Source organism: Ischnura elegans, chromosome 2, assembly GCF_921293095.1.
Source record: "Ischnura elegans chromosome 2, ioIscEleg1.1, whole genome shotgun sequence".
NCBI classification, from domain to species: domain Eukaryota; kingdom Metazoa; phylum Arthropoda; class Insecta; order Odonata; family Coenagrionidae; genus Ischnura; species Ischnura elegans.
Genome location: NC_060247.1, coordinates 133,749,317 through 133,777,090, shown reverse-complemented (window position 1 = coordinate 133,777,090; position 27,774 = coordinate 133,749,317).

The window sequence follows — 27,774 nt, the reverse complement described above, 5'->3', positions numbered from 1 at the left end:
CGATAAAGAGTCAAAAAATTGAAACATAGGATAAAAAATCGAATTAGGATTCCTCAAAATAAAACTTCTTCAATCCAAAGTGAGAATTTGCTAAACAACAGTTAATTTTATAACTATCGCTCGAAAACACGAATTTTCGAGTCCCGAAGCCCACATGGTCTGCAACAGATGATTCAGGGAGGGTAACTTTAGGTCCGCAACCTTTTTGTTTCACAGTTGGTTAGCTGATGGTATGTCCTATGAAATTGTCCTTTATACTTCCTCCGGGGTCTTTTCCATCAATATAGCCCTAATTATAGTTTATCTGCCCCAAGAAATTAGGATCACTTTACCGTCGAGTGGTGGCTTATGAAGAACGCATTTAAACGCGACGCGGGTTACTAAAAACTTCAATGCAATATTTGTGAGGGAGCCACCAGGTTGTGTATTTCTGTGTTAAGGAATGGAGCGCGGAATGGAGAGATCGTAAACTCAGTCACAAATGGACACAGCGCGGAGGCTGAGGCAGGATGGATTCGGTCTAGAGGGTAATAGTAGACGCCCCACTAAATCCCCAGGGATTTGATCCCAGGTCCTTCTAGTAAATGTAAGTCTACACTGCCATATTAAAAATGAGTTTCCCAATACATAATGCGTTTATATTAAATTATAGAATGACTAATTAATTAATTTAAACGATTTTTAGCCAAACCTTTTGATTTTTCAACCTAATCGAAAAGGAACACTGCAAAGTTCCCAACAGGTGTGATTATTAATAGCTTCGCTGTCATTTCCGAAGTTGCAGAGCATGCATTATCCAAGGTCATGGGGAATAAAAGGATAAGTGCTCGAAAACGTCAGCTCGCATGGCATTTTTAACTCTATAGAACCCTACTAGCCATCAGTATAGCAATAAGCAAGTTCATGCAATTTCTTGAGCTATCAAGAAGAGATACCTTTCAGAGCGATACGGAAAAAATCATTTTTAGAACCCCACTGCCGATATTCCAGTCCAGCAGCAACAATACCACCAGAGAGAAATTTTGTCAAAAGGAGAAGTATACGAGTTTTATTCTTCTCCGAGCAGAAACGATGAATTAAGACATATTTTGCCGTAAGGGCTACTATAGGAATTCCTTTTCCTCCAACAATGACTTCAAAAAAATGTCACCTTGAACTTTGGCAGAAATATTATTCAAAACGCGAACTTCTTTTCCTTGACAGCTGCCCTCTAAACACCACCTGCCGTACTCCCGTTTAGGCGGCTGGTGGGGTAGCATGCAGATGCGGATGAAACCAGACAGACATAAAGTAGCAAGTGAAATGTGAGCAGCTTCCGATAAAACACCTATAAAGGCCGTTTTACACGGTACACGGAACTGCGCAATCTGACGTACGTGCGAAGGCGCAATGAAAATTGCGTCGTGTAAAGCGGTGAATTGCTAGAACACATGCGAGAATGCGTGGATGCGAGACGGCAAAATAGCCCCTGCTCTAATTTTGTTTCATGCATTCGAGCAATTCCTCGCCATTTTAGAAACTAATGCAGCTCTAACCTGCGCAATTCCGTGCCCCGTGTAAAACGGCCTTTAGGAAATGGGTGTGAGAGAGAGTAGAGTGAGATGATTCGAGATGAAGTACGTTTAAGGGAGGTGTAAGGGGGAGGGGGGGGGTATTTCTCCCGGGAGTGAGGGCGACGCTCGCGCCGATGTGTTTTTCTAACGGAGTGAGCGAGCGAGAGAGGGCTTGGGAGTGCGATGAATTGGAATGGGGGGGGGAGAGGAGGGGATGTTAATAAGGGACCCGTCATCCGACCAAGAGGAGCCATCCAATTGAAATGTGGCGAAATGAATTGTGGGAAGGAGGGGTGGTTAAGCGATGGCGGATTTTGGAGTATTTCACGGGGGGGGGGGCGAGAAGTAAGGGGGGGCGAAGGGAGACGATGCGAGGGAAGGAAATGGGCGAGGTAATTGGCTTTGTTCCGCTCTCCTCTCGACATGATCGAACATGCGCAAATTACGAGGCGAGAGATCATCGCAACGACTGCACACAACACTGGACATGACTCCTGTCACCAATTAAATTGGTCATATTCCAAGCTCGTTGCAGAAGAACATGTTAAAATTATTCCAGTGGAAAGCGAAGGATACTTAAAGATAAATAGATGCGTGCAATAATTGGTACTATTTATATCAAGAAGTTTTCTCGGGCCGCCCAGCGGGTAAGGGTGTCCATTTAGGCCGACTCACAGTGGGCTCTATTTCGAAAAAGGCCCGATAAAGCCTTAAAAATGGTTTTTTTGAGTGTGAAATTCGAAACTTTGCTCGAAACTTTGATGGTCGATTCAATAGAGCATGTTTTGACGCAAACTATTTTTCACAGCTTACCTTTTTGAACAACTTCAAAGGCCTCAAAGTTGAGCAAATTTCGCAAAAATGGGTCACATTGAATTGTTTTGTCGAAATTCAGCTTGTTAAAAATAATCCCTACGTCCGCGGCTCCTCCCTGGATGTAAGGAATGCCGTGACGCGGCGTACATTACAAATCTCCATGGATGTATATTCTTTGTCACTTATATCTTTATTCTCAATTACATCTAACTATTTCATTTTACGTGGGAGTGGCGTCACTCTAGGGAAATGAATTTCCTTTTTGTTTGAAGTCATTGTGATCATTTTGAATCCCACCTTTTTCAATTCGTAATTCTTTTGTATGCACAGTAAGTCAAATTTTGTGTAGGTTGACTAAGTAAGTCAAATTGTGGAACTGCCCCACGTGTTCCGGTGCCGTGGGCAGTCAATCAGCTCGTAGTCACCAGATAGAACGGTTGTACTCAAGATTTCTCCTTGTTATGTTTTTAATATAAATTATCCATATGAAACATTACCTTTTCTATTATCTAAAACCGCCTGGTCCTTCGGAACATTATCTTCATAACTATCGCGTACACTTTTCAATCCATAGTTACGAACTAGTCACCATTCATCCAGCGATTCCCAAATGCAAACTAGCTATACTCTATAACAAAAATTATCGCAGCTTAAAATTGAATGTGTGAGACCATGGATAGAAACTGGTACCACCAATAAATGCTTTTTCCAAATGATAGAGGGAATAAAAGACCACACACGAAGTTTTCATACCAAAACAAGGCAAAGGCAAAAAGTGACGAACATATATATTCATGACTGCCGAAGTACACGAAAACTCAACAAAGGTGTAGCGTTGCTACGTATAGAGTTTTTTAGGTCAAACGCTGAAGGCAAGTCAGCTATGATTAGCTGGTTAACATGCTTTGAAAATTGAGGCAAATTTTCCCGGGTCATCAGGTATTCGACGATGAATAATTCTACGCAATTTGTCAAAAACTTCTTCCGGATGTCCATCGAGGTTATTTAGCAATTAATCAGTTCATTATGGCCACTTACAGATGTTTCGCGCGGGCATTTTTGCCATCAGCGCCGCGCATTACGTATGCATTGGAATATCGACTCGTGCATAATTTATGCGCTTTTCAATTCGCAGCATTTCCGCTCGCGAAATGCCAGCGACCGAAAATCAGTGCGATCGACGGTGCGGTGGACTCGCATTACGCATTTCGGAATTCCTGCCTCGACGTCCGTCCTCCTCTTCCATCCGCCTGAGGCATGAAATAGGCACAAAGGAAGAGAGGATGGAATGAAGAATGAGGGCACCCTTTTGCAGGGACGGTGTTGCCAAGTTGGGAAACAATTACTCACAATTATAGGAGTCTCGATGGCAAAGGGCTGCCAAATTGGGCAACGTTCTGCTGCAAAACCCTTTTTGGTAGAGGTGTCCAGGACAGTGTGACCAAACGCCCGAATTTAGCAGAACATGTCCCGTTTCTTTTTATTGAGCGTCCTACTGACTTAATTCCCTGAAGCATAACATGTGCATGTCTTGAAGTATAATTTACCAAATCTGAAAATACAGTTGATAAGATTATATTCGAAGGCACCAGTACTGTTTTTATCCGTCGTTTTATGAGAAACGAGCGATTTGAAGGGAATTCATAATGGAATAGGCATCAACTGTTGGCAACCCTGATCGGGATACCGCGCAAATTATTAGGTAGAGCGGAGTAAATTTGGAAGGGAAAATGTAACAAATAATATTATCGCGAGCTGAGGTAGTGCGAAAGCAACCAAAGTGAATGCCTATTTACAAACTCCAGGGATAATTAATAGTAGCAAGAGGGTGATTTCTTCACGAGGGTTGGAAAGGAAAGGGGAGATTGGGAGAAGGGACGAGTGAGTTCAGTGCCTTAAGAGCACTAAAGAGAGCGTTGCTGCATGAGAGTGAAGGCAATAGAAGCCTGTTTATCGATGCGGCTGTCATAGTGACCTATCGCGTTCGGTGTATTTACCGCAATCGTGCGCGTGTAAAATAAATTGCCGATTTACAGCCATTCGCGGCTGCTATACCTAGCACACAATAATATTAAGCCTCGTATCTTTCGACGCATCTACTGTTTACAAGTCGGTCTCAACATCAACCCGAACGACTGACGTCATTCTATGAATATTTGAACACGGCTGTCACAATGTGTCACATATACAGAATTATTCTAATGATATAGACAATATTGAGCAATCACTTATTGTTTAAGTGCGATAAATGTCTTGAAGATTTTCTTGCATTCACGTTAAATCAAACACAATTTACTATATGTTATTCTAACCAGATATTAATGGCCTTAATAGTACTTATAAACATCTAAAAAAACATCGCAGACTAGAACAACCGAGCAGATGAATAATAGGCATAATGCTCATTGACTTGAATATGCGAGCCCAGTTGGTCCATTAGGGAGCACCGTTCACAATAGGGTGGCTTCCGATTATTTTTTTATTGCCTAAATCGAAAGATTATTACTCCTGGAGAGTACATTTCACGCTCTTAGATTTTCGAATGACAATATCTATTTTTCGCGATTAAACGAAAAGTGAAAAATTTCAAGCGCGCGAAAACGCGACAGCTAAGTAGGAATGATGGGAAAAGTCCGTGTGACGTATCTCTGGTTCAGCTGTCGGCGTGTGAGGTGACCTTGGGACGAGGCTTGAGCGCTGATACGACGCAGGCTGCTAGCAGGTAGCTGAGTACCCAGCTAGCTGGTAGCGCTTGGCTTAAATAAGGATTATTATTCCCCTATTAAACGAAGGAAACTTTCCGGACTGACGTATTTTTAATGTGTGATTATTAAGAGATGTTTCCCTGAGCTCTGTGCCTCATGCATGCATTAGTAATCTCAGACCATGCAAACTAGGTCCCTGTGACGTCACGTGGAGTGGAATCGCATGGGCGCCAATCTGGCCTTTTTCAAATGAGGTTAAAATTGACCGTTGCCATTGGTCTAAACTGGGATTTCTAAAACCATATCATTTGTATATTATGAATACACTAATGGTGGGTAAGGAATCGCAATCAATGCCTTTCGTTTTCTTTGACGAAGGAAACTACCATATTTGGAAGTCCCTCATGGTCTCCTGCTGAGACCAATATTGCCCCTTAGCAACGCGTCCGCTGTTTACTTTCGATCTATGCAAGCGAGGCAAACGTGGAATAGGAAGGGTTCGTTAGCGTGGGGAGGGAGGATACTGAGCACCAACCCCAGGGGTATTTAGGAAGGGGGATTAGAGGTAGAGGCCAATTAGAATTTTGGAGGGGGATATTCCCCCCCCCCCCTTAAAAGGATGAACACTCTCCAGGGATCGAGGGAGATTTCAGAGTCCGCACCAACGCCTCATAAAACCCTCACTCCATCCTCTTTCTTCATCTCGACCAATCACGGCGAATCTGTCACGGAAGGTGGCCGTAATTGGGCGACTGGTGATTTCCCATGATGCCCTTTCCTCAGCAGACACGAAAGATTTCCGTTCGAGAGCCGACGCATTATTGGAGAGGCACCCAATATTCGCGAGTCTCATAAAAAGCGTTTCCTTCATAAATGCCGATTTCCATAATTATTATTGGACTGGCAATGAACTAATAAAAAATGTAAACTATTACAAATTAAAAACTAACAAAACATTTTCACTGTCACAAAGCAGAACGTTTATTAGACGTCGTCGCACTATATAGTGCGAAATACACTAAAATGAATAACAATTCTATGCATTCAAACAAAACATTTGTGAGAAAATGTATCTCGAATGTATGCGAGCAATGTTCAGAAAATAAAAGGAAATTTAAAACTTCGTGGGCTTGGAGTTTAGCGAGTCCGATTGTCAAATTCGTATTTTAATATGTTTGTAAACATCCCGCTGAAGTATGATAAAATTTTCAGCTGCGTCCATTGCATACCTTGTCTGTGGCACATGCTAAGGTTAGACGTGTTTTTATGAGCTCGGCGATTTTCGGCTCGCATTTGAATGCGCGTTTCGTGCGAATTTTTGGCAAAAAAAACTGTGACGATACCTCAGTCTCCAAATATGCCTGACATAGCACCTTGTGACTTAATTCCTATTTCGAAAAGCAAAGAGAAACTTTAAGGGCCGTCGTTTTACGAGAATACATGACATTAACAGAAATCACTTACAGAGTTTAAGGCTGAATGCCGAGCATCGAGTTTGGAGGAGTGTTTCGAGGATTAGAAGAAGATCTACCACGAGTGCATAATTTCTAATGGGGAATATTTGAAAGCAACAACATTAATGTATACGAATAAATAATGATGATAATAAAACGATAATAATAAACGATGTTACACTAAATGTAAAAATGTTAAAAAATGTAACACTCGTAAAAAAGAAATTCTAACAGTTACATTTCATGACTGATTGTCAACAATGCACGATATCAAGAGCCTATGAAAAGAACTTCCATATAGACAGCGTTATGATGAGTGCATTAAGCCAAAAAATGAACTGTGCCATGCGATCATGTGGTGCGCATAATATCGGAGCCTCTAGCAGTTCTGTTCCCGTAGAAACAGCAGCAGCAAATCTTAAGGCCTTCATACGAGGGGGAATGATCAGGCGAAGGGAAGGTACATTAACGAAAAGTTTATTTTTTTGTTAAATATTTCTAAAAGTCATCTAGCAATTTTATGATCCATCATATCCTATCCATCCTATTATTACAAAGTCTGTACAATCCACACACTTCCAAACCCCTTATTCGTCTGACATATATTACCCTAACCGGTTGCCCTCCATTAAAAAGAATTCGATCCCGCCCGCGACCTCTAAGGCAGGGTGAAGAATGCGTCGATAGCTAGCATGTTTAAGACATTTTTATGTACCGCAGTGTTAAGTTTTTGGGTGCGTCCTGATACTGTATCCATTTTACCACAATTTTGAATCTAAATGCACAAGTAATATCTCATTAAGTTACTGAATAGGGTGGTTTCCCATTATTTTTTTGTATTGCCTGAATCGAAAGATTATTACTCCTGGAGTATGCATTACACGCTTTTAGATTTTTAAATCACGATATCTATTTTTCGCGGTTAAATGAAAAGTGAAAATTTTCAAGCAAGTGAAAACGCGACGGCTAAGCATGAATGATGGGAAAACCCCGCGTGACGTCATTCTGGTTTCAGCTGTCGCCGTGCGACGTGACCTTGGGGCGAGAAACTGTGCGCCGCTGCGATGCAGGCTGCTAGCAGGTAGCAGAGTACCCTGCTAGCAGGTAGCGCTTGGCTTAAATAAGGATTATTTATACCTTATCAAACGAAGGAAACTTTCCGAGCATAGGTATAAGTTTTAATAGGTGATTATTAAGAGATGTTCCTCTGAGATCTGTGCCTCATGTATGCATTGGTAATCTCAGACGATGTAAAACTCCTATCTATTCGTATAGAAACTAGGCCCCTGTGAAATCACGCGGAGTGGCACCGTATGGGCGTCAATCTGGCCTTTTTCAAATGCGGTTAAAATTTACCATTGCCATTCGTCTGAACTGGGATTTGTAAAACCAAATAATTTGTATATTATGAATACCCTAATGGTGGGTAGCGAATCACAATCAATGCCTTCCGTTTCCTTTGATGAAGGAAACTGCCCCATAGAACGAGTAACTCAGCACACATTCCCGTGCAAAGTTGTAAAGTCATTTACAACAAAGACAAATTTCAACGTTATATGAAAAAAACTTGGCTTGGTGAGTCAATGGTAGCATACAAGCAATAAGGATACCCGTGCTCAAATCCCGGCTGAGCTAAAAGTTTTTTTTCATCGCGAATTCTGCCATGGGTGGAAATAAATTTGACTTTTTTTCCAGATACGCGACGTAGAACTAATACGAAGGACAATACCATGAAGTCCCGAATCGGAAAAACAGACCAATTTGGAGCTTGCCTTGGAAAAAAGGGAGGTAAAAGATTAAAGCAAAAACGCCTCAAAGCAAGCAGCAACAGAGTTTACACTCGAAGCGGCAATTCGTGCGAAACAAAAGGCCCTTGGATACTTGAAAGCGACAACGCGAAAACAGGGACGACCTGCAGCTAGATCTTTACATTTCACGAATCAAATGCGCGGATGCTTTCATCATAATGTGTCTCTTGCAGTCACAAGAGAATCTAAAAAGAAAAAAGGGGAAAAATTCCAAAGGGAAAAATCTCAAATGGGTGAAGATATGGAAGCTGCCGCGGAATTTCATAAATAAACATTGTGGAAAAAAAGATAAAAAAGAAAGATAAAAAAGCTGCTGAGCTTTCATATACGACCGAGATCAGTGAGTCACCAGGAATCCGTATCAAGAATTAGAGGAGACACTTTAAATAAAAAAACATAAAGCAGAAAATACAATTTTTGATTCGACTTATCATCTTTTCAAGGAATCTGAAGTACCGCAAAGATGAAATATAATGAGGCAAAGAAATCATCCGAGAAGGTAGATCTAGGCATAACTTCTTCAAACCCCCTTATTCCTGTGATAAATATACCTTTGACCGGTTGTCCTCCATTAAAAAGAATTCGATCCCGCACGCGACCTCTAAGGCAGGGTGAAGAACGTGTCGAAAGCTAGCATGTTTAAGACGTTTTTATGTACCGCAGTCTTTGGGTTCATGCTGATACAGTAGACAGCAAGAAAAATTGACGGTAAAGTGGAAGGCTGCAGCCCTCTTAAGGTTGTGTCTCTGTAGTAATTTTTAATTTAATTTTATGTTAATTAAAAAATTTTATTTCAATTACTCCCAAAAATATCACCATGAGGCTTTTACATTAATTCTAATGGTGTTTCTACAGCAACAATAGACGACCAGACACATCCATGCCCTGAACATCAAGGCGGGACTCGAACCTTCGGTGTGGTACACGAGTAGGACTAGGCTACCATACCATCGCTTAGAAACCATAACAACGCAAAACAAACAGACGGAATTCTTCGTCTTTTAAGTTAGGAAGTCTTGGAGGGTGAGAAGAATTAAGAAAGAGGAGGTGAACGGGGAGAGGGATTTGAACGACAAAATGGTGAAAACAAAAGAAGTCGTAGGGGTGGAAATAAACAGGTGGGCGGAGTGGGGAGTTAAAACACATATCTATGGATTTCATAAAGCGTGTTCGTATATTCTCTTAAAAGGGTCACAATGACAAGCCACAGATTCAAGCCTGACACGCTTTAATTTTTCAGTTGAAAGGAAAACCTCTGCAAGAAAGGAGTAACCGTGGTGATGTGGACAGAGGCTGGATGGAAAAAGGGACAATTTTAAGGGGTAAAAAGAAAGCGAGACTACAGTTGGGGGAGGGGGAGGGATAATGGGTTTATGTTTCCCGTCGGCGGCCGCGCCTTTTACGGACGAGAGCTCAAAAACGTTGGACGAATGAAATGGAGCCTCGGAGGGAAGGACGGGGGGGGGGGGGGGGGGATGGAATCCATGGATGCTGGATGGGGGTAAAAAGGTCAAGCGCGGGAGGCTCTTTCAACCCCCCTCTAACACCCCCGACGACCTGGACTCGACGAGCAGGTCGTCCCCGTTTGCAAAGCAACCCTCCTCAACGTCCATCCCCCATCATTTCTTTTTTGTTAAAAGTCCTCGCCCTCGAAAAAGAAAGAAAAAAATTTTTATTCAGCTACGCCCACGAGGGGTCACTAGTACAAAATGGCAGGGAACCTAAAGTGAACATAAAATGAATCCCCAGCACATTCGATTTCACATCATGCAGCAAAAAAAGTTTTTCATTACACTTCTTGGCTGTAGAAATAAGCGTTTTGAGGGTAAATTTATCAAATAAGAATCGATAAAAACTTAAGCTCGAATTTCTGCAGGTTGAAAAAACACCCACTTATGTTGATAACATGATCAGATTTTAATTTCGAGTGTCTGGAAATAGCCAGAAATTTCAAATTGCTGAACCAAGTATAAATAGTGAAAAAGAGGAATGAATGTAAAATGAATACAATATAAAAATTAGCACAGCAGATTCGGAGACTAAGACATACATTGATTGAGCTTTTGAGAACAGATAGCTTTCAACTCGACATGGAGAACATCATTTTAGAACCTCAACATATTTCTAGGTCCAACAGAAACGATAACCTACACGAAATTCGCAAATAGAAAACTGCTCTGAATGAATATTTTGTTATATGGCGCAACATAAACTCATTCGGTACAGAATAATTGCCGAAAGCGTTGACACTTTGATAAGCACGGCTTTATACAACGGCTTTTAAGAATTAATTCCGCTTCAAGAGATCAGAAAAAGCTTTTAAACTCTGTGGAATGGCACTCAAAAAGGAGACACACAAGGAGGAGGGGGTTGCGGGAAAGAGAGGAAAATTGGAGAAAAAAAAACAGGGTGTGGTTGCGAAAATTAGTGTGGATGTTTTTAAAAAATCCACACTAATTTGCGCACATATAATCAAGGCCTCATGTCTTCCTCGTTTGAAATAAGCATTAATCCTTCCTGAAGACGTCAGAAAGTACCGGGAATTATTATCCATGAGGAATTCAAGAATTATGCTCAAAGAAAAATTTTACCTCGCTGTAAATTGGCAGAGACATGGAGCATATCGGTGAGGAGAACAGACAAGAGTGGGATGGAAGAGAGCATTTCGAAAGAGTAAAAAACTACTAAAATACCAGGGCTAATTAACAACTAATCACAATGCTATTTACGAGCAACAAAAAAATGAAAGAATAACAAGAGGAAACCGAAGCTATGACTACGTTCATGACCGCAGAGTAAACACACCAAAATGGACATGCCATCATTATAGCCCAGTATTAACTCCCGCGGAAAGGTGGAGAACTTTCCCGAACATAGTCGTCAAAGTTTCAAAATGAAAGAATGCCAAAAAAATGTGGCAAGAAAGAACATGATAAGTACGGGTAACATACAATTTCTTCCAACGTAAATAATTGAAAAATTATCAATTACACATCACCGACTGCAAATTAAGCAGTGAAAAAAGGTTTTTCGTTACAATTCTAGGTGATTGAAATTGTGATTTTGAGGGAAACTATATCACAAAAGAATCTATTAAATTAACGAACACCTTTACTTACAATTAGATTTAAAAAAGGTCCGAACATCATGTTGAATGCATCGGAACGCCAGAGTTAAATACGAGGCATCGGAGGCTGCCTGCGGCATCACGGGACCACGTTTGGTGAGTGGTACATTCGCCCGGAAAACTCAAATTCGTCCCGTGGCTCAGCCCATTCATATCTTGTATGATGTTGGGCACGATATGGTGGAGGTTCTTAATATTATTAAAATTAGACATTGCAATATTTCCACTGATTTTTATTGCTACACAACGCGTTTCGTCGTCACAAACGACATTATCAACCCTCCCTCACCCTGCTTCTCTTCGAGACCCTAAAAAACGACCCTTCTCCCCCACAGCCTTCAATATCCTCACTTCTCGTCACCCAAACCCCATCCTCCACCTTACCCCTTCCCTTCAAGCACCAAGATACATATAATGAGGAACTTTTTAAGACTGGTCACAATTGATAATGTCGTTTGTGATGACGAAACGCGTTGTGTAGTAATAAAACTCAGTGGAAATATTGCAATGTCTTATTTTAATAACAACCCATTCATGGCAATATTTAATTCAATATTTCAAAATCAATTCCGTTCACACGTGACACATAAAATTCACGTTCGGAAGTGATCATACCAATAGGCCTTCATGGCTCGAGGGAGGGTGGAATGCTGGTGGATGGGCATGGAAGAATGAGGGAGGAATAATGAAAAAAGAGAGAGAGGGGTGCACTTGAAAGGAGTGGAGAGAGAGATATCCTCGGGTGAGATAAAAACATTTGGGGTGCGGTTGAGTGGAGGGAGGATGGCAGGAGGGGGTGGGGTGGGGTGGGTGGATGTGCGGGGAAAAAATGGGTCAGGGAGAGAACGGACGCCCACCCACCCCCTCGCGCGAATGAGAAGGGTTGAAGAGCATTCTCGATCGGGGGTTGAAAGGGGGAGGGGCACTTTTTTATCGGGCGAACAATCTTAGGAGAGAGAGAGCGCAGAGCTCTTCGAGAAACCATTACGGCATCGAATCCTCCCTCTAGACCTCTCTCTTTCTCCCCTTCTTTCCGTGGTCACTCCCATCTGGACCAGCGCAGAATGTGTCACAGTCCCTTTCACTCCGTGTCACCCTCCGGCTCAGCGGAGAAATAAACACATCGATATCCAAAACCTGTCAACATACCGCACGCCCGGCTGAAGTGTCCATCGGTGAAAGGACAATGTAAAATTCACTTCATGCAGTAAAATAGGTTTCTCAATACATTATTAATATTACCATGGAAGTATTACACAGATTGAAGCAGGTTTCCATGGACATTTAAGAAGTTTTCTTGCAGTCTCCTCCCACTTCATTGTCTTCCCTCTTCAATTTACTTTGAGGCACACTCCCTTTCATTCCATATAGAAATCTTACTGTGCTTCTTTAAAATTGGCCATGGTAAGATAGGTGAATGAGAATGGAGTCCAATAATGTACAGCATAAAGAAAGGGAGTGGCCGATAGGTGGCTCTAGTGCGGTTAGGCGGGATTCAGAAGGGAAGAGAAAATAATCAGAGGCAAACTAAAGTCCTCATATTTTTCTAGTTTTCTAATTGCCGAAAGATAAAAGATCCGGTGAAAGTCGCGTCGACAGCATCAAGCCATAATTTGGAAGCACTGCAGAAGAAAGCCTGGTGAATTTACTAAGTGCATGATTGAGTCGCAACAAAATACGTCTCCCTATTTTCAACTTTTCATCGCAAGGAACGTGTTGTTGGTAACCTCGCCAGAATCATTGGATAGAAATATTTTTGGATTGACTTAAAATTACTACCACTTTTAGCCTTAATAAGGTGACTAACTCTCATCTGACGCAGCTCCGCGTCACAGTTCCTTTATCCACCCACGTCAGGAAAATACGGGAAAGAGATCGATAACCACACCCTGTCGCACGCCCAGTGCTGAAGTGTCCATCGAAAAATTGATGGAGAAGAGTGGCAGTCGAGAGAAAGTAAATGAGAATGGGGCAGAAGGATACAGGATATTGTAAAGAGAGTGGGATAGGGAGAATTTACCCGGCACTGTCCGAATGTTGATGCTATTGCGGGCGTAAAGGAAAAATTGAGCAAGTATTGCACAAGTGAGCACGGAAAAAATGTATTAACAACACAATTACGTCGTAAAAATCGTACATCGTGTAACACGCTTTCACCGCGTTTCTTTCCGAGGACAGTAAGTAAGATAATCCCATCGGAATTCTTACATAGGATTTACCCCTGATTAGATAGGAAATGGTAGTCAAAATTCACTCCACAGTCAACTGCCCAAATTGTTATGCAATATAGTACTTGAATTTCAACAAATAAATAAGTGCTCAAGAATTCAATAGTCATGCAACATCCTATGGACCTTTTGATAGGTTTTGCGAAGTTTTAAGATCAGAAAAATGTTTAAAGTGTGTGTTTGTGCAGCATCAAGTCATCCGTCACTGGGACTTGATCCGTGGAGCTTCTTCTTCGTAGCATGATACTTTACCCACTACACCACCGGACCGATTGGATTCTAAGGGAGTCTCAATGTCCAACACGTCGGCTGTGTCCACTGATGTCCCGACGAGAGCAGATTCCATTCTAGGTGAATCGAGGGCGAAGCATACTTCGGAGAATATGGCGAAGAGTTCGTATCTGTATCTTTTGCGCCTAGTCACAATGCGACGGGCATGATTATTTCCCCGGTTTAAGGGATATATTGCTTTTAAAACTCCCGGCTGTATGAGAGCATTACAGGGGCAAAATTTTTTAAGACAAGTAGTTCCTAAACTGGCCGCTCTCAGACGCCAACGAGCTTTGCGTTAATTTTTTCCGCCACTGTACATCTTTTTTTGGTTCGAATTCCCTGATGTATATGTGCTTATTTAAATGTAATCTTTTCGACGATGAAAGCCACAGCGGTGGCTTAACTTTCACAGTGCACTACTCGCTTGATACACATCTTTATTACGTTGACACTTCTATATCTAAATACTAGTCCGCAGGCCGTTTCAATAGGCGAGTGGTGGATGTTAAGACAGAGCTGTTAAAAAATAAAAAGGAATTGCTCTAACACTGTTCTTCTCAGCATTTATTAATATGCATATTGTTAGGGGAAAACGAATTCACAAATTTAACTGTTGGGCAAAATATCTCTCTTAATTCATCATTTCTGATGGACCTGGAAATATTTCGGGGTTCTACATGATGTTATCCGCGTCGCTATTCTGTTCACTCGCAGTATTTTTTGACGAATCGGGCAGCTTTCCATAGTATTTTTTTTCAGTTCACGGATTAAGCCTTTCTACGCCGGATCCCATATGCTCGCTGCATATTTAGGGTGTGGCCGGACGAGTTCGATATAGCACCTCTCCTTTACTTTTCATCCTAAAAACGCTTGACACCTTCGAGGAAAAATTTAAAATTTATCAATGACAAAGGTTGGGTCGAAACGGAGAAAAAACAATGGTGGCAACCTTTATGATGAGAGGAGCGGGTTTGAAAGGCCACGGCGTGGGTGTGGAAAGTGAAAGCGGATGAGGTCAACGGTTGTAGTGAGTGAGTGGGTGAGTGGATGCGCAACCTATTCATTATTTAGGCAGGAAGGAAGGAGGAAGAGGAGAGGAGCGGCATCCCGCGGTGTCAGCGTGACCCTGGCCACAACGCCAGCCAAGCCCTGACCGAATGACATCTCGTCCCTCGGAGGAACTTTCTGCACCTGTAGTGATCCGGAAATGGAAGATTTCCATTTCCAAAATATGCATAAATATGTTGTTGTGTGACGTCTCAGAATAGCCAGTCATGACAAACTTTGCCTCGGGATTTGCATCTTTTCACTTTCAAGAACGCCTAACCTTCCTCTTCCCCTTCCTTTCCCCTTCCTCTTTGATGAAAACATCCTGGTTCCACTTCCCTATATAATGGCACGGGGGAGATGCTATTGGCACTCCGTGACCCACACATTCACTTATTTGGCGCCGTTACTCAGTCACCAGTAGACTCGCCAGTGGTCAGCCAGCAATGTAGCCGTAAGTCGGAGTCGAAGCGCGGGCCGTATGGCCGTATGCGACCTAAGCGCCTCGCTATCCACCCGTGCCATCACCAGCAGCTCCTCTCCTTCCCGAGACATTGGTAATATCCTAAATTATGGCTATTCTAGACGCATTGATTCATCATTACTTTATGTATTTTCATTGAACTGATTTGGAAATTGGGTTTTTGAATGGAAATAAACTTTGGGATAAAAACTTTAAATACTTGTGTGTGATTATTCGCTTCCCGACACCAAGGGCAAGAACCCACACGTAATTCAAAGCGTGCGACCCGCGACCTCGAGATGGCGGGCCGTACCCTTACACACCCTCAGCGCAAAATTCAAATAAATAACAGACTGTACAGGAAAACAATCCACTTGAGTGCATGTAACAAAATGTAGCGTAAAACTCATATTGAATTAAGATTCACTGCCTGAGCAACTTAAAATTAGATCTAACCTATGCAATTAAGCAACGAAAAAAGTACTGCCATCTTTCATAAATAAGACAAAAAATTTGTTTCCAACATTAAAGTAGGATTGAATAATCATACTTGGAATAAAATACAGATTTTATGATGAATAAAAAATTTTCGCTTTAATTTATTTAAATAATAAGTATTGCACCATTTTTCGCCTGCCATAATAAATTCTGTAACATCATAAAATCCGATCTATAGTTTACAGCTCTTAACTAACTGCTATTCATTGCATAGGCTTCATAAGCAAAGCATAAGGCACCTAAATAACACCGTTAGTCAGAACCGTGGACTTAACCCTTATTTCATCTCACTCGCAACATTTTGTGTGCATGCTGCCTTGGTGCCTTTGGGTCCTCTACGCTGCGTTTAGCCGGTTTCCCTCGCGCCTTGGACGAATGCCTGACCATAATGCGTCCCATACGATGGAGAGTTCGAGAAAATATTGATTTTTAATATCGCTATTACATGCTCGTAAACAATGCACCACAAACGACAAACCTGATGACCAGGCCTAAAGAGGAAATGTTCCCTACATGGAGATCTACTTGTAATTTGGAATCATGACTGTCATTGACCATGCAAATATCCACGTAAACTAGCAAGGTATCAAATAAAGGTTTATTGGATAGACTTGGCCAATAGTATTTATTCTACATTTTTTCGTAACTACATAGCATACATTTTATAGCACACGGCAGTATTATAAAATATTCAATTCAGTGACTGATTTTTGACTTTTGCAGAGCTATGCGTTTTTACGAACAACGTCTTCTACTTTAGAGGTATAGAATATGAATTAAGTGTATCTAATATCTGTTAAGAACCTCTAGGGCGTAATTCCCAAGAGATAATGAAGTCCCCAATAGGAGAAGCGACGGAAAAACAGCATTTAGATCATTCTAATTAAACAACTTTGGTCCCCAGAAAAGCCCGCTCCGGGCAATGTACAGTGCACACACTCCATAGTTTACAGAAATTCTTAAATTTGCACTCACCAATCACCAAAGCATAATGTGCCAAAGTAGGGAAAATGCGTGGGGACTCACCTGAAAAGCAGAAAGAAAAAATACATTATTAACAATATCAATAACACGGGACGCAAGTTTCAATACTACCATTAATGATAGAAATGAGAATTATAAGGATCTGTGGGGAAACATAAAAAGGTAAGATAAATTCGAAAATTCCCCCTAAATTAAGTACTGTATCAACAATATTGAAGGATAGAATGCAAGTTTAATCACACATAATATCACCGAGTCTATGCTCCACTATTTCTGATGCATGATTGACATTTAACAAGAATGCTGAATGTACAAGCACTACTTGAACTACAGAGACGTAAGTTTATCAAATTTGAGTCATAAGTTTCGAAGTTTGAAGAGGTTTGCGTGGTTTACAACCACTTCTCAATTTTTAGAGGTACAAACTACATCGTTAACAAAAACTGCCAAAAATATATTTGATAACATAATATAAGAATTGCAAGTTTCTGTAATATAGAATTCGGGAATAAGAAACACTCAACGTTGGGAAATGTAATTGAACGTGGCACTCTTTTGAGAAAACAAATAATGCACCAGAAATAGGAAGAGGGCAAATGAATTTTTGGAGAACAGGAACGGTGTATCGACGAGTAATTAATTATGTGTGGTGTCATTCGCAAGGAAGGCTCATCGCATGTTTCTATTTATCCATTCTTCTAACCTCGTATGGATTAAACATGGAATTACCAGTCGTAGGCAAGTTTTCATTTTTCATGCTGAGGCACGTATTTTTGCTAGCATGCGTAATATTTTTATGACCGTTTGGTGTGACTGTGGGAATCATCCTCTCGCATACTGGTGATTGGTCACCCTCTGCCATACACCCTAGAGGTGGATCGCTGGGTACATAAAGATTGTAAATATTTTCAAGTGAGGAATAGGTTTAGATGTATTTATCTGCACTCAACACTACACGACGGAAAATGTTGAAACCCGATTAAAATGCTCCAGGAGTGACAACAAAACTTCAGCTTCAATTCAGGACGGAAGAGTGCCTTCTCTATACAGATCTTCTACATTCATATTTTACCCCTTTCATTAGTGGTTACACACTCATGCAATCTTATTCTGTAAAAAAACCAATGACACACCGGAAGATAACTTCATCCTTAGGTAACATCACTCTGTCATTTGACCCATAGGTTGGTTTGCATAGGTAAGGGTAGAGCTCCTCGTGAATATAGCCGCCATATGGTAAATAGAAAGCATACAAGCATAGAAAAAGCATTACCGCAGGATTGGAGAGGGGGATCGATTCAAACACTTTTTCAAGTTCAAAAATATGACCATTACCTTTCGTAGCTCATACACTTTCACAATGGACAAGGACAGTGGAGAATTAGGCAGAATGAAAAGTTAAGAGCAGATGCGTATTGAGAAGACTGCCGACAGTGGGAGGAATATCTGAGTTTACGCCATTTCTAGCAGAGGCGTAACTAGAACTCTGCTTCATTCAGTCTTATACATTCTGCTTATGAGCTATGTTTGGGAAGGCTTCGTTTTTCAAAAATATGCAGTTGAATAATTCTATTTGGAAACTAGTTACAGATTGACATAATTTTATGTTCCAGCACCTTGATTTGATGGATGACCTTATGGATGGATAAGACTGAATAGCACACCAAACCGGGTTATGATACACGAATTTTATTTATATTTACAGATACCTCTTAACCCTTTGCGAAAAAACTGTTGAAATTTCAACAGTAAATTGGGACCTCTGTTGAATCCAACAGTAACTGCTGAATTCATCAATAACTCTTGGATTTATCTGTTGCTGTTAGAGTAAACAGTTATTGCTAGTTTTAACAGTTACTGTTAGTGTTAACAGTTATTGTTAGTTTTAACAGTTACTGTTGGATTCAGCAGTGGTCCCAATTAACTGTTGAAATTTCAACAGTTTTTTCGCTAAGGGAAGATTCGTTCTCATTATGCCAATAAACGGCGAACTTCACTAAATTATGGATACGAAACTAAAACTTAAACATTTACTTGCTGTACTTCAAACAATTAGGACGGCTGTGATACGAATTTTTAAAAATATTTTTATGTATGCTCATTCTTTCCCCCCCACAGATACGCCACTGCTCTCCAATGACACGCTCCCGGCTCATTGCTATGCAGATCCTCCGGCACAACACTGAAATGTGTCATGAGCCCCTAGCCACAAAATCAAGGTGCTGGAACATATAAAATTATGTCAACTGTAAACTGGTTTCAAAATAAAATTATTCAACTGCATATTTTTGAAAAACGAAGTCCTCCAAAACATAGCTCAAAAGCAGAATGTATCCTAAATTTAGTTCTTGTTTCGTTCTGTGTTATTTATACTGTGCATGATCTGTTTATTCCTTCTGTATAAATTTAAACCAAGAATTCCTGTAGATGGTAAACAGACATGGTGTCTCTAGAGTAGGAATTCCAGTAGATGGTAAGCAGAATACTACTATGTATTACAGTTAAGTCACTTTTCATTTTAAATTTTGTGAACTTTTCACATTTCATTTCATTCTGTTCCAGATAAACACGATTTTTTGTTTCATGCCCACTTATATATTTAGTGAAAGCTGTTGTTGCAATATGTAAGGTACTATTTATTTTCTGTCGAATTTAATGTGTCTGCTGAAGTTCTTCGAAATTTATTATTTCTTAGAGTTTCCTAAATTTAAAAGAAAGCTCTATTTTTTTTCTGTTAAGCCTTTAAGACCTAATTTTATAATAAGCGTTATTAAGATCATTATTATTAAGTTCCGCGGGATACACTGCGCATGCGACATAAATGCGGTGGCACTGGGTCCAGGGAACGTTTCAATCTTGTCGCGAGGTGGGCCGATACCTCGGGGCAGTTTGAGGAGGCCCGGACGAGAAAGCGAGGAATGGAGCAATCCCTCTCCTTATGGAGCGAAGAGAATAAGGACTTAAAAGGGATAGGAAATGAGGGAATAAAGCACTGGAGGAAGGGCATAAAGCACGCGGTGGGTACAGAGGGCCAGCGAAATAATAGCACGCAGCACACACGCACGGTTTCTCGTTCAATGACAGATGGCCCAAAGGGTCCTCGCCTGCAACGCGACATTCCTGGGACATTCACAGAACGTCGAAAATCAGCGCGTCAAATAAGGTTCCAACTTAGAATAAAAAAGCTAGAAACCCACAAAATATTCGAGTATCTAGCGATTCGACCGTTTACATTTAATACGTAGACTGAAAGTTACAGGCTACTCTGGAAAGATACTTGAATTTTAAGTCCGAAGGCAATACATAGAGTAGCTTCTTAAGGTATCACCTATTACCGAAGTATTTTTATGCAGAATTGCTTGTAATTTTCAATAAATTAATATGCTAGAATTTTATCAGAATAAACCTGAAATATCTATAAAGGCCTATTTACACGGTACATTAACACGCACGGGCTAATGTCTAAATGCATGAATGCGAGAATGAACGCCAGAATGCATCGTGTAACCACCCAACTTGTGAAAATGCATGCACATAAAATAGAACCTGTTCTAATTTGGTTCATGCATTCGTACATATTCCGTTCCGATCCACAAAAATCATTCATTCAAACACACATTAACTCGTACGTGTTGATGTATCGTGTAAACAGACCTTAAAGAATGGGATGTACACGAGTAGGTACATGTTTGCATGGAAACTAAGTCGGGTACATGGGCAAATGATAATACTCACCCAAACAACCGTGCCGTATTCAACGAGCTAACTGACTCCTAAAGGAAAAATGCGAGAACCCGCCTCAAGTCAGTGAAAGAATTGCACTCTCATCCAGATATTCTTGTGCATTGGCGAAAGCAAGAGGAGTGTGCGGATACATATTTGGAGTCCATTAGGCACACTCATGGGGGGTTACTTGTGGCACAGAGCACAGAGTCCAAAGGTCAAGCCGGTCAATCCGGGACGGTGTTGCCAAGAGATGACGTAACTTGGAGACGAGACGGAGCAAACGAAGGAGCCACTGCGGACATGGACGCCATCCAGGAATCCAAATCGGAAGGCGATCGATGCGAGTGTCCTCATTGAGCAAAATGCATAGCACAGTAGTCGCCTCCATCCACGACCAAACACAACTCCGAATCATGACGATGGACGGATGAGAAACCGTGAAAAAGTGAGACGATAAAAAATCTACTCATGAACAGTTTCCTCAGCAATTGCTCCATCGTCGATAATTTCAGAGGGATACTAAAATGAAGAATATATCACCCATTATAAAGTGATTCAGGTTTTCCCGGCGGTAGGTATAAATAATTTTCTCGGCTTTTTACGCCGGGTATGAGAAACTTCACAGCCGTCATTGTTTCCATTAAGTACTTATCTAAGGTCCTCAGGGCAGAGGAATAAATATACGCTATCACGTGGACAGCGGGCAAAAATCAATATCTGCATTGTAGACCAATGGTAATGAATACCATTTGTTAATATCATCCGATTTTGAGGGTTGATTACTAGCGAAGTGCAAGGGCTTCGTCTAATCAATTGCACAGACTAATTATAAACACACACGAGTGCATTTCGGCTGTTGAGAAGATTGATATGCTAGCTATATGTCTGATTGGTCTATTGGCCGAATCTTACGATTGCGTTTGATCACAAGCTATTTATTTACAATGGAAATTCACTTTCAACTAAATCCAATACGAAGACTGAGAAGAGCTGGGATTTTGATGAAATCCGTTAACAATTATTTTATTTGTGTGAGGACTTCTCGGGTTATCCACCAGTTAATCTCATTCTATAATACCAAAGTTTCAACGCACATTCATTTGTTGACACGTTGGTGATACACACTGAATCAAACCGGTGGAAATTCCGAGAAAATTTCACGTAAATAATTCGCCAAGGAAGAATTACATAACATCACTTTGCTAGCTCACTTTTTACATTTTAACGCAATAGCATTGAAGTTGGGGTTTCCAACGCTGGTCGGAGTCTTGGATAATGCACGGCCACCATTAGCGCACTGTTTTGTACTTATTTACTTCCAGCAATGGGGGATCGTTCCCTCAGACACGAAATCTTAAACTAGTAAGATGATTCATTGGATGGAAAAATATAAGATATGTCTTAAAAAGGGACTTCGCCCTCGAAACGTCGGTGCTGAAAAAACCTTGGACCCGGCTGGAAACCCGAGAACTCTTCCTCCAGTCTATTCGCCGGGAAAACCTTAGATCCTTCAATATGTTTCTTGTGCATGAATTTAATTCATTGAGGAGTACTACGTTACGGTTAAAGAGTTTGTCTTACCGATCAAATATGATAGTGTGTTTGGTTGTGGGGTGGAGAGGGTGTGAGGGCATTAGAAACGGGGATGGAAGGGGTGTGAGATGGGGGGGAGGTGAGGGGGAGGGGGGCTTCATGTAACATGCACCATGGCAAGGAGCAGTGAGTGTGGAGTGATTCCTAACGGTCACTCGGTCGCATGGATACGGGCACGACGGGAGAATTTCGTCCCCTGAATGATGCATGGCCATTAGCCAAATTGCGAACTTAAACGGAGGGAGAGGAGAAAGGGGCAGGGCTGAGGGCAAGCTATTTTCAAGCGGGAAACCACGAAAAGCGTCACCTGTCAGAACTCGGAAAAGAGGAGATAACGAAGAAGTGAAGCCATCAACTGAAAACTCATTCAACGAGAGGACCCAGAGGATGCTTGAGTACAAAAGGTAAAGCACGTGTCGATAAATATATCATTATTTTAAGAAAATCGCAGTATATTACCCTGCGTGAAATAAATAAATGAAAAACATAGTTTTCTTCTACAGGTTTACTCCTGTCTACGGTCTGTGATACACGTTCAAATGCTAATATCAAATTTTTACACTAGCAAATTGAAATGATAACAGCATATCAACTAAACTAATCTTTGTTAAATTTTGCGGGTCAAAGATCACACACGAAATGAAACTATTGCCGCGTGTTTCCTTATGCTTGAGATATACGTACTAACGAATGACCTTGCTGCTATCCAAGCTTGGTGCGATGCTTGGCAGTTAGAATTAAATTTGAAAAAATGTGTCGTAATGAATTTCTGGAAGAAGAATAACTCCCTACAACGTAGCTATATAATTCGGGGTACCCAATTACAGACTGTTGAATCCGTGAAATATCTAGGAGTTAGACTCAATAATGATCTATCGTGGAATAAACATATTCGAGAAATAACCGGTCAAGCTAATCGTAAAATGGGTTTTGTTAAAAGAATATTAGGAAAGTGCGACGACAAAGTGAGAGAAATTAGCTACTTTTCCCTCGTTAGACCACATTTGGAATACGCTGCCAGTGTTTGGGACCCTCATGAAAAAGGCTTAATAACAGAGTTAGAACGCGTGCAAAGAAGAGCTGCCAGGTATGTGAAAGGTCGTTACGATAGTCTTGTTAGTGTAACTGACCTCTTAGATAAACTCGAATGGGAATCTCTGCCGGACCGTAGATTGAAAAATAGACTAAACCTTTTAGATAAATTCAAGAGCAGTGTCTTTTTTGACGAAGTTAACCATATCTTACGGACGCCAACATACTATGGAAGATCAGATCATATAAATAAAATAAGAGAGATAGATTGTAGAACAGACAGATTCCGAATGTCATATTTTCCACGATCAATAAGAGATTATAACGGCAGCAATAGAACTCGTAGATTATATGACTTGTAGCGTAGCCTACTAACCTATGTAAAAATTAATGCATGTTTCTTAATTCAATTATTATTTCTAACAGCATAGAGTAGTATAGTTTGTTAGTATACGGGACGTTTTTTGGACGGTGTGGTGTGCATGTGGGAGTCCAAATGCATGCTGCATGCTGGTGATTGATCACCCCCTGCCAAACACCCTAGAGGTGGCTCGCAGGGTATTATGTAGATGTAGATAGGTAAATGCCGACGAATGTGTTCTCTATATAATTATCCTGAATAACGAGGAGGAAAGTGTGAGTATTGAGGCAAAGAGCAAAGCCCACGCGCGGGAGAGATGCGTCCTTTTAAAAACCTACCAACATGTTGCATCACATAGTCAACTTTTTATTTCCATAATTTACTTCTGGAATTTCCACTTGGAAAGTGCGTGAGTTTGTCCATATCATTAAGGTTCTCATTTTCATCATATTTCTTCGGCAGGTACAGAAATCATCCACCCCGCACCCGCCTGATCCATCCAAGCAACAAGACAGGCGAGATGCAGAGGTATCTGAACATGTGACCTTGCGTGCTTTATCCTATTGACCCGAGAACTTTATTTCAACATTTATGATAAAAGTAGCCAGTAGATGATCCGGTTGAAAGAAAGAATTTCACATGGCCATGCTCTTTACTGGACAATTATAGGGATTGCGGAGGAAGGAATGGGCGGGGAGGGAGGCCAAGAAGACGGAAAATACAACAAATGTACACTGGAAAACAAAAAAAAGTCACAAACACAATGCAATGGGAAAGCCGCGGAGAGGAAAAATTCATGAACTACGTAAAATTACTCGTGTTTGAATTGCAACCTGTGTTAGGTGGTGACACGGATCTAATATCTGCAGCGTGAAAACGCTGGATGTACATCTACACCTATATAATACCCTGCGAGCCACCTCTAGGGTGTTTGGCAGGGGGTGATCAATCACCAGCATACAGCATGCAATCGGACTCCCACATGCACACCACACGGTCCAAAAAGCGTCACGTACACTAACAAATTATACTACCATATGCTGTTAGAAATAATAATAAAATTAAGAAACATGCATTAAATTTTACATAGGCTACACTACAAGTCATGCAATCTATTTATGAGTTCTATCGCTGCCGTTATAATCTCTTATTGATCGTTGAAAAAAAAGACATTCGGAACCTGAGCGACTGCAGCTGAACGTGTGACCATGCGTGCCTTATCCTGTTGACCCGAGAACTTTATTTCAAAAAACTTGTTGTTGCTGAGAACTGTATTTAAGGAAAGGGGAATGAGGGAGGAGAAGCGCGCTGTCCGTGTAAATAATCCGAGACGACCGTGTGTGTTTCTCGCAGCATCTCCGCGCCCCCTCATCTCATCTCATCTATCCATCCACATTCCCTCTGACCACCGCCACGCCCTCCCCTCTCTTCCTTGTGATCCGCTGTCCGCTTGTCCGTCCGTCCACTCGAATCAGTTCCGCGAGATCGGGCCCCCAATGCGAGAGTGCCCGACGATGCGGTCGACGAAAGGAGGAGGAACGAAGGGGAGACACGACGCACAGTGGTCTGAAATCGGAAAAAGCCGGACATAAGTCCAAAATGGCTTTTTTTTAGATAGAGACTTAAAACTTAGCATAAATACTCATAAATGATGGCTGATTATGGGTTTGTATGCCATTTTACATACATTTGATTCGTAGCTGAGAAACAGCAGCTCAAACATGACCAATTTTTCAAAAACGCGCGCGATCTCCTTTTTTCTCCGAAAATCTTTGAACTTAAGCAGGTGGTGTTGCAGTTGTATAATTTTTATGGAATAAAAAACTGAATGTTCCTTTGAACAAATGCTTAGGCTATATTTTCCATGATTTTTGAAGATTTTGGTTCACATCTGCATGGTTTTGCAACACAAAATGGCGTATCCATTATTCGCGTGAAATTTTAAATAAAGTAGACATTATCTTTCATTTATGAAATATGGTAAATATGGTATAAAATGTCAAATGGCATACACATCCATAATCAGCCATAATTTATGAGTATTTATGCTAAGTTTTAAGTCTCTATCTCAAAAATGCCATTTTGGACTTTCGTCCTGCTTTTTTCCGATTTCAGACCATTGTGCGACGCGTTGATGCTAGCGAGTTGACGATCACGTCAACGGCGGATAGCCTCACAAATCGTTATTAATCGCTTCATTGCAAAAAATTACAGCTGACTTCTTACTTTATTATTATTTAAAATACTGTACTTTATTATCACCAATTAACATTCACACAAATCGACGTCAATTGTTATAACTCAACATTTATGCAAATTTTTGCGAAAAAATGACTCCTCTACAATTACTCCTACAGCAATCATCAACATCATTAAAAGGTTGAAATATAGATTTTATGGTTGCAGATTGTCTATATTATTTAACTAAGAAGTTACTTTCCCAATTTAATTGTCGACATAAAGCCAAAAATAAATCTAAAATACGCCATTTTCGAAAAAATTGAAGAAGCACGTTTGCTTCAGCAATGGCACTACATTGACGCGCTATATCTAAGTTAACAACTTTTTTCATAAAAAATTAAGCAGATTGATGCCTCAGACATATTACTGCATGAATGACATAGTCGAAGCGAGTATCGAGAAAGTCGAAAAAATAATTTTTGTCCGCCTTTTCCCGGATCACTGTGCGACGCCCCTCCACGGAGGATGAAGTAAACATGAGGAGCCATTAAACGATTTCAAAGCAAACACTCTCATACGTAACATTGGACAACTTTCACATCATGGATATCTACTTGCTGGCCTCGGTTGCGGCGGGGTGAAGCCCTCGCCAGCCAAACCGAAGGTCGCGGGTTCGAGTCCCGCCTCGTTAGGTTGCCTCTATCCACGACATGGGTGTTTACGATCGCCCTATGTCAGATTCCTCCCTCCACAAGCTTTACTTGCGCTATTTTCGGGACGGGGAAGATAAATAAAAAAATTAAATAAGAAAACTGCATTACTTATTTCTATCACAATGGTGAATTTTTCTAAGCTTAGTTTCCACAAACCAAGATCTACAGCGATTGAGAGAAAAAAATTGTGATTAATTTTTGAGCAATACTCACACACATTTAAAAACATCACTATGATTGATATAAATGATGGAAGAGTATATATAAATGATGGAAAACCCGACTGTAGCGCCGATTGATACAAAGCTAGCCTCAGCAACACGCCAGCTAGGCTCAACTAAACTAAAGGCGCCATAGAGAGCCCATTTATACTGCGTAAGCGCTACATTGGTTAATGTATTACAAAAAATATAATTTCAAAATTAGGAAATCTTCTAATGAATAATAACAACTATTTAGTGCTGCGAATTATGTAAATTAATGAATGAATGCTGAGAAACCCGAATATCGTTCCGAATGATACAAATTTGACCAGCGTGTGCAGACCATATTTTCGAAGAATACAGCTGGATTGAATGAAAATATAGAAATAAAGCGTAGGTAAAAGAGGCCATTTGACTAGCAGTCACACAAGTACTCGCTAGATGATTTTGTTACGCTGGTAACGTACGTGAAAATGAAGACCGCTGATTGAGTAATTCCGTCCATAGCATTGCGCTGGTGACTTTTTTTTTGTTTTCCAGTCTACATTGGTAGTATTTTTCGCCTTCTATGCCTCCCTCCCACCCCATTCCTTCCTCCGCAATCCCTATAATTGCCCAGTAAAGAGTATGGTAAAATCTTTCTTTCAACCAGATCATCTACTGGCTACTATTATCATAAATGTTGAAATAAAGTTCTCGGGTCAATGGGATAAGGCACACAAGGTCACATGTTCAGTTGCAGTCGTACGTCCAACCTAACCCAGGTTCCACTTCATCCACGAGGAATTTTACGTAGTTTAATACACTTTTTCTCTCCGTGGCTTTCCCAGAATCCACGTATCACTTCACTGTGAAATATCCCCATGGGGGACGCCCCGCCACCATGTTGGATCGCAGTCGAGCAAAGCATCGCCATGGAGACGGAGGGTGAAGGGGCGAAAGTGACGGTGCCTAAGCCCTCAAATGGGAGAGGAACGCGAGGGAAGAGTGGACAGATGGGGAGGAGAGA